Source organism: Rattus norvegicus, chromosome 1 (assembly GCF_021556685.1).
Source record: "Rattus norvegicus strain SHRSP/BbbUtx chromosome 1, alternate assembly SHRSP_T2T, whole genome shotgun sequence".
Lineage (NCBI taxonomy): Eukaryota > Metazoa > Chordata > Mammalia > Rodentia > Muridae > Rattus > Rattus norvegicus.
The window spans coordinates 56879906-56890756 of NC_141534.1; the positions used below are offsets into that span (position 1 = coordinate 56879906).

General features: G+C 43.6%; 1 long non-coding RNA gene across 1 annotated transcript; it reads left to right on the forward strand.

The window, feature by feature from the left end:
- Positions 1-496: 496 nt before the first annotated feature.
- Positions 497-10220, forward strand: LOC148007007 (uncharacterized). The gene is made up of 2 exons (XR_015645983.1): positions 497-583; positions 8890-10220. It is a non-coding gene; the product is annotated as an uncharacterized LOC148007007 (long non-coding RNA).
- The last annotated feature ends 631 nt before the right edge of the window (positions 10221-10851 follow it).

The following is a 10851-nucleotide window of genomic DNA, read 5'->3' on the forward strand; positions in this document are numbered from 1 at the left end:
ATTTAATAAGGAGATGTAGATACACTGTCAGGAAAGGAAGAAGCGTGTTGCTGTGCCTCCTGTGACTTAAGTGCTATAAGAACACTTGTCGCAGTTGAGTCTGCATCTCTTTCTCAGCCTAACAGTTATTTAATTTTAATTTAATTAACGGTGTGAGAAATGAACATAGAACCTGTGTGGTTGACTGAAGGACCCAACAAAACATTATCTGTAAGGTAGGCTCGCAAGATGGTAGAGCGGAAGGGGAAGGGCCTGCTCTCTGGGAAGTCTGAGGCAGGATCGCGAGTGGGCTGGGAAAGAGATGCCTCCAGGTGAGATGGGTACACAATGCCACAGTAAATTGATTTGTATTTCTCAAGTACTGTGGCGACCTTGTATTTCTTGAGAGGACAGGAGCAAAATCCTGTGTTCAATGAACCAGTAAGCTAGACTGGAAAATTTCTGTGGGTAGGCATAGTGCGCATGTGCATGAGTGGCCAATGAACAATACCCGCCCCCCTCTCTCGGATTTAGCCACGCCCTTCATTCGTTACTGTGGGGATTTTCGGAACAGAGGTTGTGGCAGTTTCAGCATCAAATACCTGTGAGTATGAAGGGAGCCCAGGGAGTTTGAAACCGCCCATATCTGCTCTCAGGAATGTGGGAAAAATAAGAGAATTGGGATTGGCTTGTTAGCGCTCTTTTGTGAGTCTTATCTTGAGTTCCCTTGGGATGGAGACCAATTAGGTCTGCTTCTTTTCAGGAATCTTAGGGAAGTTGACCTGTTTACTCCCCACTGTCTTTATGGCTCCTTTCTCCAACTGCCACTTGGGTCCTCTCTGACCTCTCATTTGCTGCATCAGCACATCAAGGTCTCCTGACTTGGCACCTCCCTCAGCTATGCTGAACATCCACAGACTACATACTGAGCAGGATTTGGGAGTACAGCTACTAACACCAAAAATTATGTAACCCTACGCGTTCCCTTCTTAGAGCACACAGTAGAAAAAATAGACCGATAAAGTGAACAAAAATATAAACACTATGCCTGATAATGGCTGCCAAGCAGAGAGTCTGAACATTACATGATCTAAACTCAGCCCCACCCTAAAATTAGAGTTCATGTCTGGGCTGCAGGGACAGAAAGCTCCTGTTCAACAGGGGAGACTGAGGGATTAGAAGACAGAGGTCTCTGTGGAAAGTGATATGTGACCAGCCAGGGCTTGTGGTATACTGGAAACATGACAGAGGCTGAGGGAATGGGAGCTCAAGCCCCACCGTCCTAGCCAATATCTAAAGACTATGCTGTGACCTTAACCTGAGAGAAGACGATCTGTTCTGCCTCTTAAAGGTGAGTTTGTAGCAGGTTTTCTTCCTGACCAGAGAGGTGAGATGACTGCATGAGCAGCTCCTTATAAGAGAAGGCTTGACTTCCCAGTAGAAAACAAGGCACTCTGTGGGCATGCCCCAAGGGAAAGTGGTGAGAGCCACAATCAGCATTTTTGATCTTTGCAAATTTGCCTAAGTGGACATTGAAAGAAGAAACCTTTGTTCCAGCAACAAGTGTTAAGTTCCCTGGGGACCGCACAGCTCTGTCTGTTTCAAGACCCAACCCAGCTATCCAGAAGCTTCACCCTGGGACTGTACCTTAGCACCCAACTCAGGACCACTTTATCTCACCTCGAGAGACAAATCTTAGGACTTAATACTTAGTCCCATCTACCCCAAGATCGACCTGAGCTTACAGCAGTGAATTTCAGGCTCCAGGACACACCAAGAACGCACACTGTAATATTTTTGGGCTGCCTGCAGAACTGAGCAGAGGTTTCTGTGGGCTTGAGATTGGAAGTCTTAGGTCCAAGAGTTGGTTCCAGTTCTCCTCAGTTTGTAGGTAGCTGATTCCTCTTGGTGTTCTGTGCTTTCTCCCTGCACCCTTTAAGTGTCTGTGGCTCTAGGGTTCCCTTCATAGGACCCCAAAGACATTACAACAGAGCCCACCTTTCAGGCTTCCTTGAATCAATCACCTTGAAGGCACTGTCTTTAAGTGTCACCTGCTGAGTGTCAGGGACTTCATCCTTCACCATATGAAGTGGGGTGTATCTTGTCCAAGCTAAGGCACTCAAGAGAGAATCGTAGGGTCAGGGCAAACCTGACAGAAATTTCTCACAGAGCCCCATTCTAATTGGACCAGACTTTGTAAATGTGTCCCAGGTCTTTTTGGCACTGCTATCCAGCATTGTTCTCATGATATGACTTTGTCATTTATGGGGAGAAATTGCACAAAAGGCATCCCATGAGAAAGGAAGAACAAGGCAGTCAACTTGTAGATGGAATCCTATTATAAATGGCAGAGACCCTAAGGAATCTGCTAAAGTTTAGCATTGAACAGTGAGTCATACCAGACCAATGAATATGAGCTCTGTCAGCAGAAATAAAGCATTTCTATATCTTAGCAGTAAACAAAACAATAGTTGGGAAAATTTCTATGTCATACACCATCTTTAATAAAAATCAAAAATATTTTCAAATTACTTTGAGCAAGCATATACTAAAATTTAACTATAGCTTCTATTATTGTTTGAAATCTAGGAAGTAAGTAAATTTCATCAAAACATTACAGAGATTTTCATACTCAACAGAATACATTTAGAAATTAACAGTTTATAACTCATAGGTTTTCATTACTCAGTATATAACTCAGAGGTTTTCAAACTCATATCGTGGATTCTCTTTACCAATCAGAGTTTAGAAGTGCAGATAATGCTGTCTCCAGGTAGTCACACATACTCTGTGAGAAGATTTAGAGAGTTAATTCCCTAACAGGAGGGTCCGCATCCCAATCTGGAGACAGAATTCCCTTCAAGAGGGTCTAAATCACCTGCAGGTATGAGTAGCCCCCTCAGAGGAAGGACTGAATCTCCTGCAGGCGAGAATGACAAAAATGAGAGGATCCATAGGAGGAGGGACTTAATTTCTTCTCTGATGAGACTGGAGCACCAGCAGGAATTTGACTCTGTAGTCTGAGAGATTATTTTCATCATGATGTTCTGAGTTCCCTGAATCCACAGCTGGAACACTGAGCCACCACCAGGAACACTGCACCTGGACCAGTTGTCTAAGGGAATTAAATACGAATTTCACTTCTTTGGCTATTAAAATCCCACCATGCTCTAGCTTCCTTCCAACATCCACCCTTCATTCCCCACCATCTCAGCTTCTCAATAAATCCTTCCTCTCCTTGATTTTCCAAACCACCTATGTCTTATAATCACCTACACACACACACACACACACACACACACACACACACACACACACACACACACAGACACATACACCTGGCTTTGAAGGGATCAGATTATGTTTTTTAAGGCTGAACTGTTTCTATGGCTTTCTCTGTAAACTCTGCTTCCCAGCTACTTTCCATGGTACCTTCCTGACCAAAGGTTAAAGAGTCCAGAGTGTAAAGCTTGCACCCCTGGTAGTCCTCAGGTCTGGTGCTGATGGGCTCAGAGCCATGGGGTGTGTGATTAGCCGGCCAGGCCTTGCTGAGGCTGACTTGTCTTGTCTCTGCAGTATGTGCCCACAAAACCGGAAGAGGGTAAGATATTCTAGATGTTGAGTTGCAGATGACTGTGAGCTGACTTAGAGTTGTTGGAAAACAAGTGAAAGTCCTCTGCAAAGGCAACCAGTGCTCTCAAACCCTGAGCGATTTCTCTAGTTCTTGCTCTGAAGGTTTTCTGATGTCCTGTTGATTACTGTCTGCTCCACCAGCCTGTTCCACAGGAACCAGTCTTATGATTGTGTAGCATCACAACACCAAAAATAGTTTAATCTCTTACTGGATGCCCTTAATGATTTTTACAAATGATAAAAATTGACTATATTTGTTTTTGAATATTGACAGTGCCTCTGGAACTAAACTCAATCAGCTAGTTCCTTTCACTTCTATCCATCTCACAAACTCACACAGTATATTCTTTTCTGTCCTCAGTGTACCATGTATTGCTGTAAGCACCAGCATTGTTAAGGCAAGCAAAAAGAGATTTATAAAACCTTCAGAATTTGAAATTTACATTCACTCATAGCTTGTGCTACACATCATTAATCCCACCTTTCAGGAGAGAGAAGGTCTCTATACTGTCCAAACTTCCCTTGTCTACAGGGTGAGTTTTAGGACAGCTTCAGTTTGTGGTGACACTCTGTCTCAAATTAACCAAACAACAACAACCCAACCACACTCACACACAAACACATGCATGGAACACACACACACACACACACACACAGAGAGAGAGAGAGAGAGAGAGAGAGAGAGAGAGAGAGAGAGAGAGAAAGAGAGAGAGAGACAGAGAGAGCACTGTCCAGTTGCTACCCTTCTCATTCCTAAAGTGACCTTTCAGTGTAATTGTATTTTAACCTCAACTTCCTCAGTCCTTCCAGTGTGGAGGCTTCTGTTAAACCTGCACCAATTGGCAACTGACAGCAGACCAGTTTCTGCTTCCTGGTGGGGAAATTGGGTGGTGTTGTTTTGTTATTCTGTACTCCCTTAGCCGACCTCCCTAGGCCCTGAGAAGATTCCATTCGCTTCCTTCAGACGACTTTAGTGTTTTTAAGTCATACTCAACAAAGTAAGAAACCATTTGTTCTGACTGCAGTATTTAGGATCATGTTGAATAGGTACCAGCAGAATGTACGCTGTTTAAGAAGTAGGTCTGTGGGTTAGGATTAGCTGTAATTTTATCTGCTGAGTGAGTGAGTGTTTGCTTCATGTCCTTGCCCCTTTTGCCTTCTGTGGTATTTTTATTCCTATAGACTAAAGGGTTTTAGTTTGTGTTGGCTCCTTCTGCGATTTCAGTGTCCAATACCTCTAGACCTATACTGTAAGTGTGACCAGATTAACAGGGCTGTTGATTTTCCATGGAGATGCTTGTTTACATTTTTACTTAATCCACATCTTATGTGCAAGAGGAGGGAGAGCAGCTTGCTGGCTCTGCATCAGCACACAGTGACCCAGAGTGAAGGTTCTCTCTGTTACTGATTCGAATTCCTGAATCACCATAACATTTTGCATGAGCTATCCTCCACTGTCTCGGGCATTTGAGTACTCCTTTCCCACTTGGTGACTCTGTTTGGGAAGATCCAGGAGGTGTGCCCTTGCTGGAGAAAGAATGTCAGCGGGGCTGGGCTTCGAGGTTTCAGTGCTGTGCACCACTCCCTGTGCACTCTCTGCTTTGTACTTGTGATTCTAGATGTCATACCTCAGCCTCCTCCTCCTTCTGCCATGCCCTGTAGTCATGGAACTTAACCTCTGCTAACACATGTTCTCTGAAATAGAATCACTAATGTCCTACTTGTTTTATAGTTTGCTGTGCTCATGGCATTTCTGTCACAGAAATACAAAGGTAACAAATGCAGAAGGTGACATAATGGAGTGGACTCTTGCTGTGTGACACCTCACGATGCCAGGTTGTTTCTTGTTTTGGGAAATATGTAAGAATTCCAGTGCTCTAAGAAGAGTTTAATGGGCTATACTGGCAGGCACTTGGGAGTCAGGAGTGCCAAGAGGTATTCAGACTGTGGAAGCCCAGGAGAAGGGGATTCAGGAGGAAAAAATGTTTGTAACTGGTCTAGGATAATTCCTACAAAGCTTTTACAAAAATGTGGCTTCCTTTCTGCCCACATCCTAAAAACTTATCTGAGGCTAAATTTAAAAGTAATAAACAAATTTCTTTGATGAAAATTTGAAGAGGGCCCAGTATGGCCTCGGTCTTACTGTGGTTATAAGTCTTCAATGAAAAAGAACAAATGGGGCAAAAAGAAATACAAAATGTAGAGTTTGGAAAGAAAAAGACACTGGGAAGATTAATATTATAGCCAATGCCTATACCAGAAGAGAGCCTGAAATTGCTTGGAGATTAGCACCTTAATAAGAGGCCATGTCTCCTCAGGTGAAGACATCACTCAACTAACTTAGTAATCTGTGGTAGAAAATGACTTACTTAGAGTTTTCCTGCTATTAACAGACACCATGACCAAAGCAACTCTTATAAGAAGAACATTTATTTGGGTTTGCCTTCAAGTTCAGCAGTTTGGTTCATTATCATCAAGGTAGGGGCATGGTAGCATCTAGGCAGACATGTTGCAGGAGGATCTGGGAGTTCTACATCATCATCTGAAGGTTGCTACTAGAAAACTGATTTTCATGCAGCTAGGACAAGAAACATAAGGGTCACATCTACAGTGACACACTTCTTCCATCAAGGCTACACCTATCCAATGAGGGCACATCTTTAAATAGCCCCACTCCCTGGGCTGAGCATATTTAAATCACCGCATGAACATTAGGTATTTTCAGTTCCTGGTATAACTTTTGATCAGAAGCTGCTGCTACTGTGGTTCATGGGGCCCAGGTCTTTGTAGAAATCAAGCATCTTCTCATGTACTCTCATCAGTCACTGGAAGTAAGGAAGCTGAAGAAAGGACTGCTGTGTGGACTGAGACAGCTGAGCAAGTCTGCTTTGGGAAGGTGTGTCAATTTTTATCTCTACATAGAGACAGTATGAGGTTTACCTGACCTTACCTGGACAGTTTTCATGTTTGGAACCCCTGGACCCTATTCATTGTCCAGTAGGAAAGTGTCATTTTGCACTCAATGTCAACTTGTGCCTATCATGTACCCAATGTTGATAGATGACTTAAGAATGTAGGTTTGAAAGGTGTCCAATTCTAATCTGGGAAGGAGAACAGCAGGCCTGAGAGGAACAGGCCTCATGTGCAGAGGGAGGTCCATCTGTACATGGTTGGGAGAAGTTCAGAGAAGGTTAGTCAAACCTGTGTATCCAGGAGAGCTCAGTTAACTGTGGAAACAATAAGAGTAAAGGTAACTTCGAACTTGGAGAAAGAGAAGGTTTGTTGCAACTGTTTGTGGACTGTGCTTCAGAGATGATGAGACATAGAGAAGCTCTGTCTTGGGTTCATGGCACTAAGCATGCTAGCTGAGCACTTCATATCTTAAGTTGGTATGATTTTAGGGGTCTTACACAAAGGTTATCACCTTATCTACCAAGAGCATCTTGCTTTACTTCTAGCAGTCACATGAATTTAAATTTCCTACTTGTTTGTGTTCTTTCTTTCTTTTTTTTTTTAACTTGAGTATTTCTTATATACATTTCAAGGGTTATTCCCTTTCCTGGTTTCCGTGCAAACATCCCCCTAATCCCTCCCCCTCCCCTTCTTTATGGGTGTTCCCCTCCCCATCCTCCCCCCATTGCTGCCCTTAAAAACTCACTGATTAGTTTTAGCTGAGTCTCCTGGGAGACTTTGCTCTTAAGTGCTGTAAATTTAAAATATTTGGTGATTAACATAAATAACTATACATAGGTCAATACAGGGCCCACACTGACATCACCTTGCTATCTGGAGCTGTTAACTCCTGGGCCAAGGTTCTCAAATGTCTCTGCCTCAGAAAGAAATGTGGTAGTTTGATTTCATAATCTACCTACATTCCTTCTGTCACCCAGGATATCTGCTAGAATGAGAGGATTCTGTCCCATGCAGGACAATCTAGATACTGTTTCCCCAGCAGGAATGAAAGGACCACTTCCTGCCTCTCAGGGGAAGTCCCTGGTGTTCACTGTAATGTCACCCAATAGTCCCACCTTGAATCTGCTGTTCCACTTGAGCCTGGAGCCTCCCTTTTATTCTGGGAGATAAACAGGTATCTCCAGCTAGGCAGAGTGGTCCAAACATGAGATTTTGTGAGGGCAGTGAGAGTGGTGTATACACATTGAGGGTTTCAGATTGAATGATACTGAACTTAATGTACTTCCTATTAGAGTCATCTGTGAGTGACATGTGAGCTTTGTATTAAAATTTACCTTTAGGCCCAAGAATTCATGATATGTCAATGCCCTACTTGCTTTTGAAGATATCCAAGGAACTGCATATAAAAGAGAAAATACAGATCAGAAAGTGTTCCTAGGTGTACAGCACTTGTTTACATGTGCAAGTCCTAGTGCCCAACTCCAAGAGCACACATTATGCCTTAGAAATAGATGATAAGCACTCTCTCTCTCTCTCTCTCTCTCTCTCTCTCTCTCTCTCTCTCTTTCTCTGTGTGTGTGTGTGTGTGTGTGTGTGTGTGTGTGTGTGTGTGTGTGTGTGCTTTTATGTGTATGTGAGAACCTGAAGGTGAGCTCAGGGTCTGCATGGCCCACTTGGGACAAGGATCCCACATTGTTTGACTCACATGAAGACAAGTATAATGTTGTTGGTGTGACCAGCATATAAACATTGGGACACGAGAGAACTATTTACAAAGCCAACAGTTTTGATTGATTTATGTGAATTGGGGCAGATTTGAGAGCACACTTAAGAGTTTTAAACTGTGTTTGAAAAAATTAAACAGTATTCTTGGAATAGTTTCTTTGGAGTAGACCACCGAAGGCCAAATTTTATCTGATTGTTGGTGAGCACCTGTGGGTTTTTGTGTTCCTTATGTAGTGTCCCTTGGGTTTTGGTCAGACAATGTAAACCTTATCATTTTCACTTTTTTTAACATCTCAAATGATAGCCCACTTTCCAGGTGCCACTCCACAAACTCCCACTCCTACATCTTCAATCTCATCAGTCCATCTTGCCACTATGATGGTGCTCCTAAACCCACCACCATTTCCAAACCCACCATTCCAGCATCCTCCTATATTGGGGCATCACATCTCCACAGGACCAAGGGATTTTCATCCTATTGGTTTCAGATAATGCCATCCTCTGAGATATAGATATAGAGAGATATATAGATATAGATATAGATATATATCACATCCCTGTACACCCCTTGGTTGGTGGTCTATTTACTGGAAGCACTGTGTGGTCCAGCCAGCATATGTTGTTCTTCCTATATTGCAGGACCTCCTCTGTCACAGGACATCCACTGTTTAAGCACCACCACTACCTCAGGAAGTCCACTGTCTGTGTGTCAACTCCACTGTTACAGGACTTCAAGTTTCTCAGCATCTCAACTATCACAGGATTTCTACTGTGCAGGAGCTCAAGTGTCTTACAACGTCCAATGTCATAGGACCATCAATGTCACAAGAACTCCTCTGTCCAAGGAACTGCACAGTCCAAACAACACTATGATTGCAGGACATTCACTGTGGAAACACCTCCACTATTGCAGGGCCTCCACTGTCCATACATCAACTCCACTGTCGCAGATCCCCCATTACTGCAGACCTCCACTGTCACAGGACCTCCACTGTAGGAGCACTACAACTGTCGCAGGATCTCCAGTGTCTTATAACCTGCTCTATCCCAGGACTTCCACTGTTGTAGCATTACCATGGTCACAGCAACTACACTGTTTCAGGACATCAAGTGAAGCTGGACCTCCAATGATGCTCCAACTTCTCTGTCACAGGATCTCTACAGTTACAGGAATACTCCTGTATCAGCAATTCCAATTGCTGGACCTCAGTTGTCACATGACCTCCACTGTAGCCGAACCTTCAATTTTGCAGCACCTCCACTAGAGGTAGAATGACCTCCCCTATCACAGTGCCTCCACTTTCAAAGGACCTTCACTGTCACAGAACCTGCACAATTTCAGTGCCTCCGCTGTTGCAGGACCTACCTTTTCACAGGATCTGCACTGTTGCAACAACTCTAATTGCACTTTTACAAAGGCATTACTGGTTATTAGATTTGAGGCTGAATGGAATGTGATGTTACATTCGTAAACATAAGAATTTGTTCTGTGCGTCTTGTGATTAATGGCCACTTGTGCTAGGACCAGTAACTTATGGAAAGATTCCATGAGGTCATAGCACTCTCCACCTCACCTTGTGGAAACTGGTGTTTTTAGAGTGTGATAAACTTCAGGTGAAGGGATGCAGTCAGCAAGACCACGCTCTAGAGTGGGATACACAGCAGTCATATTGAGTCCTTGCTGGGAAGAAAAGAAATCCAGAAGAGGGAGGAGGCTTAGGTTAGAGGAAGAATCATAAAATATTTAGAGAATATAAGAAGGTAAGAATTATGGGGAACTGGAAAACAGAGCCAGAGGAAGAATGAGCACAGAGCAAACTGGGATGGACAAAGCACAAATGTACCTGGGTTGTGCCTTCTGCATGTTCTCTGGACGATCGCCTTGTGCCTCATTTCTGGGAGAACACTCTCTTCTCCCCATATAAAGTTTCTTTCTTGAAAGAAAGCAGCAACACAACTTCATCAGTGAATTTCCCCATTGAAATTTGTTCATTCTTTCAAAGCCTCTGGGAAGGCCCTAGCTGGGGAAAGTCCTCTCTGCTGAGAAACAGCAGGAAAGTAGGTTGTCCTCTGTGTTCTCATTGCGACTGCTCTTCTAAGTGTGGTTGATTGTTGATTGAAGACACAGGGCACTTCTAGCATGTATGTATGCTTTATTCAGTGTGGGTGGCATTGGGAGTATCCTGAAAAGAAGGGTAGGCGCCTCTGCCTCTTTGACTAGGAGTATGATCAAAGTCAGACACTCGACCATTGGAAGATGAGACCAATGTGTCTACAGTGTACTCACTTCTATTCCTCTTTAGTCCTAGAGGGAAATAAGTGCCGTCAGTGAGGGTAGGGAATGGGGCCCTAACTGGACAAACTTACTGAGCCTGGGTTATGCAGCCATGCCGGTGAATAGCTTCCCCTTACATTAAGTAATAAGATGCCATGCTCTGGTTGTACCTTCCCTGATACAGTGAATCTATAATCTCTTGGCCTCAAAACCCAATATATTACATTGCTTTCACAAGTGGAGTATCTGGCATGAGAGGGATCATTTCCTCATAGGGATTTGGGAACCACTTACAGTCTTCATTGAGCATGGATGTGTCATCACCT